This window comes from Rhinolophus sinicus, linkage group LG04 (genome assembly GCF_036562045.2).
Source record: "Rhinolophus sinicus isolate RSC01 linkage group LG04, ASM3656204v1, whole genome shotgun sequence".
NCBI lineage: Eukaryota > Metazoa > Chordata > Mammalia > Chiroptera > Rhinolophidae > Rhinolophus > Rhinolophus sinicus.
The window spans coordinates 23,600,235-23,614,915 of NC_133754.1; the positions used below are offsets into that span (position 1 = coordinate 23,600,235).

General features: G+C 38.1%; 1 pseudogene; it reads left to right on the forward strand.

Moving 5' to 3' along the window:
- Nucleotides 1–273: 273 nt before the first annotated feature.
- LOC109450628 (uncharacterized) lies at nt 274–1,173 on the forward strand (annotated as a pseudogene).
- The last annotated feature ends 13,508 nt before the right edge of the window (nt 1,174–14,681 follow it).

Below are 14,681 nucleotides of genomic sequence, written 5' to 3' on the forward strand. Positions count from 1 at the left end.
GCTCCCAACACACACAAATCAGGACAGCAGGATCTGCAAATGACACTGATTGTAAAGACAGAATTCTCATTCTACCAGATTTGGTTTGTACTCTTTAAAGTGCTTTAAAAATATGTAGTGTCTTAAATCTTTAAATCACTTAATTGTAATAAAGTGAAGAAGGGCATAAGTTAAAAAATGAAAATTGAGGAAAAAGTAAAAAGAGGTGGAGGAGCCTAGTCCCACGTCTGCAGTCCCAGCAAGCGAAGCCCTCCTGCCCTGCAGACCCAATGGATGATGGGGCTTCTGTGCACCTGGTGTGGCTGCTGGGCCTGTACCTCCGCCCCCATGTCCCCATCACCCTGCTTCTGGACCTGCAGGTGGTGCTGCCGTGCAAACTCTACCCCATTGAGTTCAGAAACCTGTTCACGTGACACCCCCAAGGACTTCAAAGACCCTCTGCTACAGGTGCCACCAACGTGGTTTAAGCCCTTTTTGCAAGCTGTGTTCCAGCTGCCGTGCTTTCCCAGTGTCACATGTGCCTTGGTCAAAGGAGGCTGTAAGTGGACCGGCACCCCTGCAATCTTCTACTCGGTTCACACCGTGACAATTCTAATTCCAGTTCTCTCGATATTTCTATCTGAGGCTTTCTCCAAAGCCAGTGGTTTCAAAGGACCAGGACCGAAGACTTTCCGTGTATGACTAATCCTCATATCTATCTATGCTCCCTACTTTCTCATCCCTGGTATGCTTCTGCTTTTCATGTTGTGGAGCCTTTACTACAAATACGAGAAGAAAGAAAAAAATGAGAAAAATAACCATTGTCACAGGGGAGAGATGCCCAGAAGGCAGTTTCCTCTTAGATCCAGTACAAGGAAAACTGCTCAGAACCCATGTCTTCAGCAGCATTTGAAACACACCAGCAGCAACACACAGCAGCAAGACACTGGCAGCAGCCTCATCCAACCGTCACCTTCCAAAAAGCGCTGGCACAAACAGACTGATCATCTGAGGCTGGCAGAGGGATACAGGCTAGGTTACAGGGAAGGAGTGCCAAACACCTCACAGCATGCCCCACTGCGGTTCCATTGCAGGATTACTGAACGTAAGACCCGAAAGTGGACAAACATCCAAGAAACACGGCCTGCTTGGCATGTTCATGAGTCATTTGACCCACATTATACATGTAACTAAACCCTCGACTCATGATTCTCTATAGCATATCACTAATCAGCAAAATGAATAGTGGGATGTGTCAGGCCATTTTAAAGATTGAAATTATGCCTCTTTAATGTTCACTAAAAACTGTATCATGTTTTCTTTCCCCCTGCAGGGAGGATGCGGGAAATAATCTGCAAGGGGTTTAAACTTAGCTTTCCTTAAGGTTCAGCCTGGCATGAGTTTTAGTTAGAAACAGGTTAAACTGGAAGGTGTTTTGTTTCTGTCTTAAGCAGCTTGTCCCAGTAGAAGAGACTTTTTAAAAAGTCTCCTCGTTTATCCTCTTTCCCAACCTTAGTCTTCTATATTTTTATAGATCACTTGACAGAAGTTGCTTTACTCAGAAGTCAGGTGCCTCATACCTGACCTGGAAGTGTGCTTCCTGCTGAATAACTTCATCCTTCTTAACAGTTTAATCATTCCTTCCCATCTTAGTCAAAGCTGGGCATGACACGTCCAGTGTGTGCACCATATAGGGTCTCTTCACATTAGTACTTGGAGTTCCGTTAGCTTTCTCTAAATTCATACACAAGGGAAACTCAACAAAAAAAATTGTGAACACACATGGGAAATAGTAGAAACCGATCCCAGTTGGTTCCCCCTTTTTGCCTCTTCTGCTCACAAGCTGTATTGCTCTATTGGGAGTATCATCTGACTCAAGTGTCTGGTTCAAACAAAGGGAGCTGCTGACCACAAGAAAATAAAAATAAAAAAAGAGATGGAATTGTTGAATAGAATGTCTCTAAGCCATTAAATTTAGTACTTTCAATTTTCAAAGCACCATCCCTGAGTTGCTCTGAGTTGTTCAAGGTCAACTGGAGAATGAGATACCCAGGTATATGTTGACATTTTCATAAGAAAAGTTGCTAAAGGAAAGGAAACAGATCTACCAATCAGTTGATCAATTAATTCAAAACACATTACTAAGAATCAGAAAAGAGTCAGTTTGAGCCTCAGTGAAGGATAAACTCATCATTTCAGAATCATCAAGAATTCTGTGTTCTCCTACTTATAATCCTAGTATAATCCTAGTTATCCTCTACACCATCACATAATAGGTGCTCAGTTAGTGTCTGTTAAGTGAATGGAAGGAAGGAAGGAAGAGAAAGAGAAGGAGGAGGAGGGAGGAGGGAAGATCTCATGACAATCAGAACTGATATGAGAGGAAAAACCTGATGGCCAGAAGACTAAATTTGACCTGGTGTATTTTGTTTGGCCTTCCTAGTCTGTTAAATATAGACTTGGAAACAATTAAAATTTAAAAGGACTTCACATTTTTAAAAAAATCTAGGTTTCTGGCTTCTTTTTAAAATTTAGCTGCTCTGATAACAGTAGACCTTTGTTCCTGCCTGACTACAAATTCCTGGCAGTGGACAATGGCTGCTTCCTTAAAATGGGTGGAATGTGGCAAACAAGACCATAACCACTTAACTCAGTTATATCACCTGCCAGATCCCTCTCTGAGTTTGTCAGTTTCTGATCTTCAACAGCAGAGCTTTTTAATTACAGTTTGGTTGCTTTACAAGACTTTTCCATAGCTTAAAACAAGTGGATGGATGTCTAACACTATCCAGGATTTGTTTCACTTTAATGAAAGGATGAGGAAACTTGAATTAGTAACAGTGTTTCTTATCCTAGGTACTGTTGACATTTTTGGTCAGAAGATGTTTTTTGTGGCGTTGTCTTGTGCATTGTAGGAAGTATAGCAGCATCCCTGGCCTCTACCCACTAGATACTCTCCCATCCACTGTGACAACTAAAAATGTTTCCAGACATTGCCAAATGTAAGCCGGGGATGGGGGAAGGATAAAATCACCCTTAACTGAAAACCAGTGAGTTAGCTATCAAGCTAGAGGACACAAACTCAAAGTAAAAAGGGAGCTTTATATTAGAGAGATGCTGGTTAATGTTACATCAGGAATTGGCTACAGCCTTGGCATTATTTCCAGGTCCTAGATTTAGTTGCTGGACACAGACCACTGATTTAACTACATTTACACAGACGTAAGCTATTCAGACTTGAGTGGCATGATAATGCTATGGTTTTCTGAAACCACCGATTTGGGACGTAGCCTATGAAGACAAGGAAGTGTAGTTAACAAAGTGGTGTTATAAAATGCAACATTCTGCACATAGCAATGTCTGGACAGCAGTCATATGCTAGCACTTCATCTTGTTTCTTACTCACATGTTGCTCATGATAAATTATTTTTAAAGCATGACTAAATTATTCATTACACAGGATCACCATTATTTATGCAACTGAGGTTTACCACTAACATTCCAATATGGATTTTTTTTTGACTAGGGGACTTCAATAAAGTGTCTAAGAATAGAAATACATGCCTAGAATTAAGTAATTCATGTGGGGTGTACCATAATGAGGGAGGAGGAGTACAAAGTGATTAAACCTCTAAATCTTAAGCGAATCCTTAACAACAGTAACTTTGATAAAACATTATCATATTTACATATACCATGAAATTTTATGTACATGTGTTGGGTAGAATATGGTAGAACATTCAAGTGGATTAAGCTGTCAGACCACAACAAATTTCTCCCACAGGTTATCTACATCATGTATTTCATTTCAAGAAAAATTAGGTAATACTAGGTGTCGTGCAGGGCAGCCTGCGGGGTCTCTGGTCCCGCTCCCCACATGAGAACACAGGACACGGTGAGGCCAAAAAGGAACACCCACGGAGCCATAGGTAGGGGAGTCATGCCACTATAGTCTCACTGGAGGCTGGGTTCACACAACGTGTGACCTGCTGTCCACTTTGCTGCCAACCGACCGACTCTCCTCGACTCCCCCAACATAGTCGACTCCCCAACATAGTTGCGACAGTTATATTAGTGGCCAATGGCTCAATGGTTACAGCTGACGGCCAACCAGCCACAGCTGACGGCCATCTACTACCCAAGCCAGCACCCCTCCACGTGAGACCGAGAGCCTGGAAACTGCTCTCTGGGGCTCTGTCCCCATACTAGGTAACAATAAAAGTCCAAAAACATAAAATTGTATATCATTTAAATTTTATTTTCACAGAATCAGAAAAATAAATGCCAAACCATAAACCTCTGAGTAATTTTAATCTGCCTTTTTTTCTTACACCTTCTCTCCACCCATTCTTTCTGCTGGTGAAGGTATATTTTCTATCACCTATCCTCTGATGCCTTGTCCAATGTCAATTTAAATGACTAGTGATGACTTCAAGTACAACATAATTCTTCCTCTGGGAAGCTACTCCTTTAACTAATATTAAGTGGATTACTGTTGGTATGTTAATTAGCTACTTCACTCATCATGGGCTATTTATGTACAGTACACTGTCCATCCATGAATTGATGTGTGAAACAGCCCACGATGAAATTTAGGAAATTTTCCACGTGCTAGGTTCTGGTGACGTTATTAAAATGTATGCTTTGCTTTTCCAGCTCCATTTGTTTTAGTATTGAAAGTTGACCAGAAGGTAAGGGGGTGGGGGGTGGGAGATGAGGGTAAGGGGGATCAAATATATGGTGATGGAAGGAGAACTGACTCTGGGTGGTGAACACACAATGGGATTTATAGATGATGTAATACAGAATTGTACACCTGAAACCTATGTAATTTTACTAACAATTGTCACCCCAATAAACTTAAATAATAAAAAAGAAAGTTGACCATACTTTTACTCTTTTGATATATATAATTTTTTAAGTAAAAACAACCAAAACCAAACTTCTCCGTCATATGTTTTAACGATGGGACCAGTTTTGTCTTTGGAGGGGTAGCCACACACCAATGAAGAGAAATAGTATCGCCGAACTTTTTTTGAGTTGAAAATAGAGTAATTAACATAGAAGCCATGGAAGAAACAAAACAATTTGGTCAGAAACGGCAAAGAGGCTGCTCTCAAAAGTAATTGTTTCTTTAGCTGAAGCATACCAATAGGCAGCCTTTAAGACTAAGGTAAGTCTTCTTCAGTTTGAGGGCCAGCAGGAAAGATGCTTAATATTGAAAGCGGATATCAACTCTGATCAATAACCTCAACATATCCTCAGACCTTCATATAATTTAAGTGAACTCTTTCAGTACTTTCCATACAAATCAGAGGCCTTTCTTATCCCACTTTAGGAACAAACTTTGTTTTAGTCTTTCTCTTCGAAAATCTCATTTTAACTGAAAATCAATTCCAAATCTTTGTTATTACAGTGAAATGACAGCAGCCTTAAGATTTTTTGCCTACAAACATAAAGTGACTCAGCATAGAAAATGCTCTTTATAAATACATTTGTATTTAATTATAAACATTGTATTTCTTGATACAAGGTCATTCAATGTATTGTAATATGGCTGGTTTATTTTGAAAAAAACAAAGCACTGAACAGGGAGTTCATTGTGTTTGGCTAATCAAAAATACTATGGAAAAAAAGAACAGCTAAGAAATATCTTTAAAGGACCTGGTTATCAAATCTCAATGCCATTTCAATTTCAAATTTTTGATGCCATATCTATGGCCTCAGATGTTCCAAATTGTTTGGCCAGTCTCTGCACTAGACTAGAGAAGGCTTAGCCATGTGATAAAAGTAGCATCTGCTTAAACCAGCTTGGAACATTAAGGGGAAGGTAAGGAGGAGGCTAAATCTGAGAACATAAACCAACCAGAAACCAGGCTACTGAAGACGCGAAGAGGTAGGGTGGCAGACTTCCCATTGAGTAGCAGGGGTCTCAGTCTGGACTATAGACAGAAGACTAGAACGAACAATAAGCCACTGAGGGATCTCCTGCCCATTGGAGCTTAGAGCATGATGGCTATCTTTAAATTTACCTCAGTAACTAATTTTAGATTAAATCATTGAGGACAAACCTTAATCAATCATTCTCACATCTCAACTCCAACAACTTTAGCTCTGACTTTGACTAGATAAATTTAAGTAGGCTTTATATATTAGGGAAACAGCACAATACAAATGCAAGTTTTAGAAGAAAAGTCAGAGATCTGTCAGTCCACTTCCTTACAAACCAAGCCAGCCTGGGAACGAAAATGGTGTGTGAGCAAATGAACTCACAAATAATTACACTGGACATTTTTATGCTGCCACCAACCCTTTTGTAAGGCTTTATAAACTGATCTTAATTTTGTTATATGGACCCCTAAAGGCACTCTGTATTGTAAAATAGTCTATTATGAATTGGTCTATATTTTGGAAAGCAGTAATATTAAGTTCATTATGGTTTTCTGCAGTCCAAGCACTAATTTAGCTTGTGTAATCCTCTTAAGATTTTAATGGGTAAAAGCTATTTTAAGAATTTTTGCAAGCAAACTATATAAGTATTCATAGAAAGGTACTTCTCTTTCAGATCCTTTAATACACATACATAAGACATTTATGTTAAATTGATTCATGTTAAAAATGTAACATATCCCATCAGAAAGCCTTAATAAGAGAGACTTCTGTATATGGTAGTATTACTGCCCAATCTCAGTCCCAGAATCTTGACTTTACAAGCCATGCATGGCCTGCATGTTGTAAGTATATAACAATATATTATTATTATTATTATTATTGCAAGTTATTTTCATTGTAGAAAAAATAAGTAAAATAAATAAACAAAAGGTTAAAATCGTATTATCCTCATAATGGAATTCCACTGAATGCCTATTTTTAAACACACTTTTTAAAATTACATTCTGTCAAATTAAAAAAACAAAAAAATTTGAAAAGCTGACTAGTGTTCCAGTATATGAATAAATCATTATTTATTTAACCCATCTAATATTGTTGAGCATATTATTTCCTTTTTTCTTTCTTTTGCTATCACAAACAATGTTTCAGAAATATTCTTGCATTCCTCATGGAAAGACACCTTAGGATGGTGGCTGGTTAAGTATGGGATCTACTCTGGTCAAGATGGCAGAGTAGGTTAACACTGTGCTTGCCTCTTCTCACGACCACATCAAAATTACAACTAAACTACAGAACAACCATCATTGAGAATTGCCTGAAGTCTAGCTAAACCGAAGTTCTATAACTAAGAACATACAGAAAAAGTCACGCCAAGACTTGTAGCAGTGGCAGAGATGTGGAACCAGGTTGATCCCATACTTATGTGTGGCAGTTAAAAATTCAGAAGGATATCTCAGCTGCAGCCCCCTGAGGAGCAAAAGTTTCCAGCCCCACATCAGGTTCCCCAACCCAGGGTTCCACTGCCAAGAAGAGCAGTCTCCACAGCTTCTGGCTGTGAAAAATAGCGAAGATTGTGTCTGAGTGAGATGGAGGTGGGAGTTGGGGAGCTAGAGTCTCATGTGCACCTCTCAAACGGCCCTCGCACAGACTTACCTACTGACAGACTCACTTGTTCTGAGCTCCAGTGCTGGGGCAGCAGCTTGAAAGACGCCAGGGACATGCAGAGAGGAACTGAATTGTCTCGCTTCCGAGCGAAGGAGAGGCAACTTTCTCCCAGACAGAAGTGCTGGCAGAAATCATGGTTCCCTTGTTGAGTCCTTCACTGAATCACCCTGCAGACACAGGTGGGCACCATATCTGAGTCTCCATTAATCTGGCTAACATCGTTCACCCCAAGCCACTTCCAATGACTTTTTTTAATACAAAAGTCTGCCTTGGCTCATGCTGTGGACTTTCCAAAAATCTCTCAAAGGTTCACAAACCCCAAACAAGCAGCATCTGGCCTCAGTGTAACCCTTACCTCTTTTAAGCAGCCCCAAGCCCGGCAGTAGCAGCAGCCAGACTTGGTTCACAGCTTAGCTCTCCCAGGCACCTCTAAGCCCAGCACAAGTGAAAACTATCTGAAAATTACTTTGTAGTTTGTACCAAGTGGTCCTGGGTAGGGCACAGACAGCAGCTGAACTTGGGCTGCACCAGAACCCCTCCCAAGTGGCCCCAGAACAAACACACCTAATTACTGTCTTTTTTGCCACATTGTTCTGATATTTTTTTCCCTACTATCTGATAACTACTAGTTTAGAAAACAAAGTAAAAAATCATTTAGGTGATTCATTCTCCAACCCTAAGTAACCTAAAATTGATATCCTTTAGATTTATCAATTTCTCAACACATATTATAGATTTTATTATCCCAATACAATAAATACAAGTCTCCAAATGCAGAATATTTTAATCTTCAAAACAGAAGGCAGGATTCCTCACTAAAGCAAAGTTTTGAATGAAATATGATACTCTAGGGAACCATGTTGATAATGTTGATGACACTAAGCCACCTGCACTCTCATCTTTGTTGTGTCTTAAAACCAATAGAAACCTAATCTGAATATTAAAACTTTTCTCCACTAGTTTTTCAGACTGGAAAAAATTGACTTTCCTGGGACGGGTGTACCTGGGTTGGAAGCTGGGTTCCCTGTGATCAATGAATGGCAGTCAAATCTGTGACTATGACTAAAAGCACATAATATGATAGGCTTGTACTGTTTCTTGGTTTCCATTTCAGGTTTTTCATTTTCAGGAGTGCTGACTAGAATACCTTAATATTAAGTGCAAGAACCTCCTTTCCTGGTCTCATGTCCCATTACTTCACCACTTGAAATTTATTCTCTAGTAATGCTACACTCATCGAAGCCCTCCACCCACAGTATGCCTCTGTTCTTTTACCTCCTTGTTCTACTCATATCAACTCTTTCTTGCCTGCCAAGCATCTGCAAGTTATTGTTGAAATCACATACCATTTTTGTCCCCTGAATGCATGATTTAAGTTCAATTCTCTATGTTACAATAATAACCTCTGTTAGTGTCTGTCATTTCTGTTAAAACTCACCTCCTATAGGATTATGATGGTTTTATTGTCTATACTTACCTGTCTTTAGACTTCCCCAAGGGCTGAGACTATACTTCATTGTTTTTATGTCTTATAGTGTAGGGCTATGTTAAATTCTCAAGTGTTTGTTGGATTGAAGTGAGTCTGGCCTTAAATTTTAGCTCTCCCAGTAAAAATGTAGGAATGCTTATTCAACTATATATAAAGCATCAAGTTATAATACTGTCTCAAGATGCTTCCTGCTCCTAGAATCATACCTAGGTGACAAAGACCTACCTGAATTGTTCCTGATTTTTTTACATGCTTTCAGGCTTTGAAAAAAAATTGATTTATAATATTCCTGGAGATAAAGGAAGTCAACAAGGAATGGGGTCTGTCTAATTATTAAATGAATTTCTGTACCTTAGGCACATATCATAACTTCCTCTCAATAATACCACTATTCCACCAAAAAAATAAGGTAGCATGCTTTTAACAAAGGTTATATTCTTTATTAAAGAATAATCCATACTACTCAAATACTACATGAAATCCATGACTTGATTATCATAAATGCATAGAGCTTAAGAGTTTGAAGGAATATTGAAGATCAATTAAATCAACAAGACGTCTGGTTCTAAAACCTAATGTGTAATAATGAAGGTGTCATTTTGTGGATGTTGGACCTCTGGTTCCAACTATTGCTGATCTTTATTGAATTATTGCTATGGCCAGACTTTATGTCCTTTACGTGTATGGATTAATGTAGTCTTCTAACAGTTCTGTAAGGTAGAGACTACTATTATCACACTTTGTAGAGGTAGAGCCCTAGAGATGTTAGGTAAACTCCGCAAGGACACAGCTAGTAAGTGGTAAACCCATGATTCATAGAAACAGCATGGCTCTAGGACCAGTGATCTTAATAGCTAGCTGTGGGTCTCCCCATAAATTCTATTAATATGGTATAGTTCTTTTGGTGCCTCTTGTGGTAAGAATTCTCTTATTTTATATCTATTTATTGCATACCATCTCCATATCTATATACCTATATCTAGTCTAAAATGGGATATAATCTCTCCTCTCAGAGAACTCACAGTATGGGAGGAAAAAGGGCAAGTAAATTAAACTGTGATACATGGTGCCCAGTGAAAATTCGGGGAATGAATTAGTAACTTCCATGAGTTTTGTATACAAAAGGACATATGAAAACCAAGGAAGAATATCTCAATAAGGCTTAAGGAGGTAGTCCGTCATCAGGAAAGACATTAGCTAGATAAACATAATAAGGGAAAGTGTATTCTACAAAGAGTTAATAACAAGTGAGGAGGTGCAGAGATATGAAATAACCTCACTCCAGGAAAAAGACACCATATAAGGAAGTAATGAAAACAAGTGGAGCGATGGTATAAGAGGAGGCGAGGAGAAAGTCTAGGGCCTAAAAGCAAAGAGCTTTGGATGTTCAGCTCTGAACTGTGAACTATAGCATGACAGTCTTGAGAACCACTTAAGGTTGGAAAGTCAGCTAGTGATATGATCAAAATCGCCTTTTACAAAGTTCATTCTGACAACAGTGAGGAGTGCATATTAAAGGGCCCAACTGCATCAAACAATAAGCTACTGAATCAAAGTAGAAGGAAAACAGGAGTGACCGTGGAAAAGGAAAAGAGAAGACAAAGATGGACTTGGAGATATTAGGTCTACTCAGTTAGACTCTCTGAGTTTACCTAGTATATTATGCATTTTCATAATATCACATCTACGTTATTGTCTAATTTCCTTTCCATCCATCTTTCCTCTGTCATAGTACATAACAATTGTTAAATAAATGGCATTTGAATAAATGAAAGAATATCTTGGGACTGAGTAGATGTGGGGAAGAAAGAGAAAGAAATACAAAATGACTCTCGACATTTCTGGCAAGGACAACATGGTGCCATATTCTGAGATAGGCAGCAAAGGAAGAGGAGGAGGTTCCAGTAGAAGGATGAAAAGTTGAGTTGAGACACCGGCATGAGGTTTGGAAGTGTGGAGATATTAACAAGGCAGTCTGATACAGAAGGACGGGGTTCTGATACTGATATTTCTTGCCTGGAAATTGAGAATCATCAGTGCATGTGTGATAGCTATTTTTTTTTTTTTAGTTTGGTTAAGGTCCTTTAGAGAGAGTATATAAGATATTAAATCTGGGTAGAGAAAGAAGAGTACAGGAAAATGATAGAATAGAAAAACAGAGAGAAAGCAGGGATTCTCAGAGAGAGCACAGAATCTCAGAGAACAGAGACTTTCAGGAAGGAATGAGTGTTCAACGTACCAATTGCCACGAGGAGATGAAGTGAAAAAAGCACAGAAAAAGTTTCACTGGATCTGATACTATTGAAGCAAATGTAGATATGAGTGAAAGTAGATTCAGTGAAGTAATGGAACTAGATGCCAGATTAAAGTGGGATGACAAATGAATGGGTTGCAAGGAAATACAGAAATAACAACTGTAGATTCCTATTTCAAGATGTTGTAAGACTTTTACCTATAAAGGAAATCAATAAATGGTAGCTAGAGGGGAATGTGTATTCACGGGTGACATAGTTTTAAGATCAGAAGGCTTGAGCATCTCTACAAACTGAATTGTTCCAGGATAGCTGTGAAAGCAAGAGAATAAAAAACAAAAAAAATAAAAGTAAGCATATAAAAAGTTGGGCCATGGAGTCTGAACTACATGGGAAAGTAGATAAAGGTCAGATAGGAGACAAATTGTCCAGAAGGGAGTATAACAGAAAGAGGTTGTAAAGAATAATAGAAAAGATAGATTTTAATTGCACAAATGAACTCAGATGTTAAAATCCCAACAGCGAATACAGGTAAGATAATAAAAAGGAATAATGTATTAATCAAATATATTTTTTTGGTATGTGTCTGACTCAATGATAGGTGTGGGAAATACCTAGAATATAATCTTGGAAATACATTTCTGAAATGCAGCAGAGGAGAAGGAACCTGGAAATATAAAAACAGGAACCAGAGGGATAAGCAGTTGGATTACTCCTCAGCAATGTATATATTAAAATCTCTCTAGTCAACTGTGAAAAAAATACCAAAATTCTCAAAAAATGTGGGGGAGATCCAAAAAGGCAACAACAGGGATAGAGAAAAGACTACATAGCTAGATGACAGGTGCCTCAAAAACATGCTTTATAGGGAATTAAAAGTAATTGTTTGGAATGGCCCGGGAGGTAAACAAGTTGTACCCGAGTTTTAGCCCAGTGTTATAAAGAAAATGCACCACTGATCCAGGACAGTGAAACAGGAGAAGAGTTTGATTCAAGGGATGTCAGGTTTTTAATAAGACAAGTAGGCAAATAGGGCACTGGAGTGAAGAGGATGATGCTATAGGTTCTTTGTTATTAATGGGTCAAGGTTTCTAGAGAACAGAGTCTAAAGTGTTGACAAAAGATGTAGCCATGGGGAAACAATTAGGAGAGTGATAGAACATCAAAACAGAGGGGATGAGAAGATAATAGGGAGTATCTAAAACAAGTAACTGGGGGCTCTCATTGGGGCTGAGTTAGAGCTTGACAAAAGATGGGAAGCATGGTGATATTAGTCAAGTCAAGTGTTCAACCAGAAGTCTCATAAAAAGCTAATTCTAGCCAAAGACTCGGAATGTAACCTATGCTTTTTGCGTTCAAGTAAATAATCTAATTTTTTTTCCTCCTTATGGTGTCCATCCATTCTTGGGCAATTCTGATTATTAGAAAGAACTTTCCCATTGATTTAAGATACCTCCTCTTGTACACTTCATTCATCTATCACTTTCCATTCTGTTGGGGTCATATACAAGACACACTCTCTCTTTTCCACCTTGAAGACAGGTGTCATGAGTATTCAGGGCCCTTTATTCCTCAAACTGAGCATGTGCAACGCTTCACTCTTGGTCATTATGGTGCATTTCAACATCCCCGATGTCAGTCGTGAACACACATAATCTCACTCACAGCTCAGTGGTGAAATCGTAGGCTCTCAGGTCTGAGACCAGGGGTTGGAGTTCATATTCTGTGGCATATTAGCTGTGTGATATTGGAAAAAATTAATTTGCCTGCTTGGCACTCATTATTTTCCTCTGTAAAATGGTAGAGTAATGCTATTTATTTAGCAGGGTTACTATGATGGTTAAAAGAAATAAGACATGTAAGGCACTTATAGCCTGGCAATGGTAAACACACAACAAATGATAGTTATCATTATCTCCATTTTAAAGATGAGAAACCTGGCTGTGAGGTAAGGTCAGACAATAAAGATTCAAATCCAGGTCATGAAATTCCAAAGCCCATTATAACATAGTGTCCTAAACGCTCTATTTTTTAGTACTTCTCTTTCTAATCCTGCAACCCAAGATGATTGTTGATTTACACTGAGTTTACCATCAACCATGACTCCTATCCTTTTTCATACATGTTATTACTGTTAAGCATGATTTCCTTATCCTGCACTTGTGAGAATTTGTTTTTGGACCTAATGGAGGTTAGGCTTAATGATACAAAAAGCTGATCACTAGGAATTATTTTATAAAATTAAGAACATGAGAAATGTTATTAAAAATTACCAATATATAGATAAATTGGAATTGTACATAGAGTGAAAAAACAAGATTGACATAGGCTGATAATTATGAATTTAAAGGATATTGACTAAAATGGAGAAATTGAGGAAAAAAATGTTAGCTTAGGAGACAAGTTGACTTCTACTTGGAGATTTGTTAAAAGAATGCTTATCTGCATTGGATACTTCAAAAATCATCCTTTTTTTCCTAGATAAGTTGCTAGATGAATGAAGCTTATAGCTGAACTTTCAATTTTCCTCAACAACTAAGAATGGGTATGTTTAATTTTATGCTGTAAGACCAAAGATTTTGCTAGCTCTCTAGCAAAATAGTCAGAATTATAACGTGATTCTGAGTTCAGAGGGAGATGGAAATAATTTGGAATATGTGGAAATAATTTTGGTGTGATTGCCCACTCATTTTGCATGAATTTGAGAAAAATGCGGTGTGTACATCCAAAACGCTGATATTAGATATTAAAAAAATACCTTATTGTTCTGCAGTGAATTATCAAGTTCCCAAGGTACAGTGACTGACATAACATGTTAATTTGGGATTCATAATAATATCTTACCTGCAGCAAGAATTTGTTTCATTGGAGTCTCAGGAAGAACTTGTGAGAATTATTATCAGTGTTCTATGAAGAATGATAAACCAGTAACACAATGCAACAGTAATGGTCAACTGTTTCTTCAATGCCCAATGTTAATCCATTAGCAACTTAATTCCTTTAACCATAACTTGTTGAAAATACACAAGGCTGTCATTTTTATCACCGCTCATCAGAGTCTGTCAATCATTTTAAAACAATGTCGATCACAGTCAAATGAAGGCATTTTCAGAACTAATGGATAAAAACTTTTTAGCCTCATATTTTTCATAACCTTAAAATCACATGCAAAACAATATAATAATTTAAACTCCATTCTTTGTCAGTGGTAACTTTAAGTAATTGTCAAAGTAAATTTTGGCTACATAGCATTAGATTTGACTAATGGTTTGATTTTCAGAAATGAGAAGTTTATGTTATAGAAATTGGAGACATGAGACCTGGGTTTTTCTATACTACACCACCACATAACTGAGAAAAGTTCTTTATCTCCTCTGGAGCTCTGTTGTTTATTCTGTAAAACA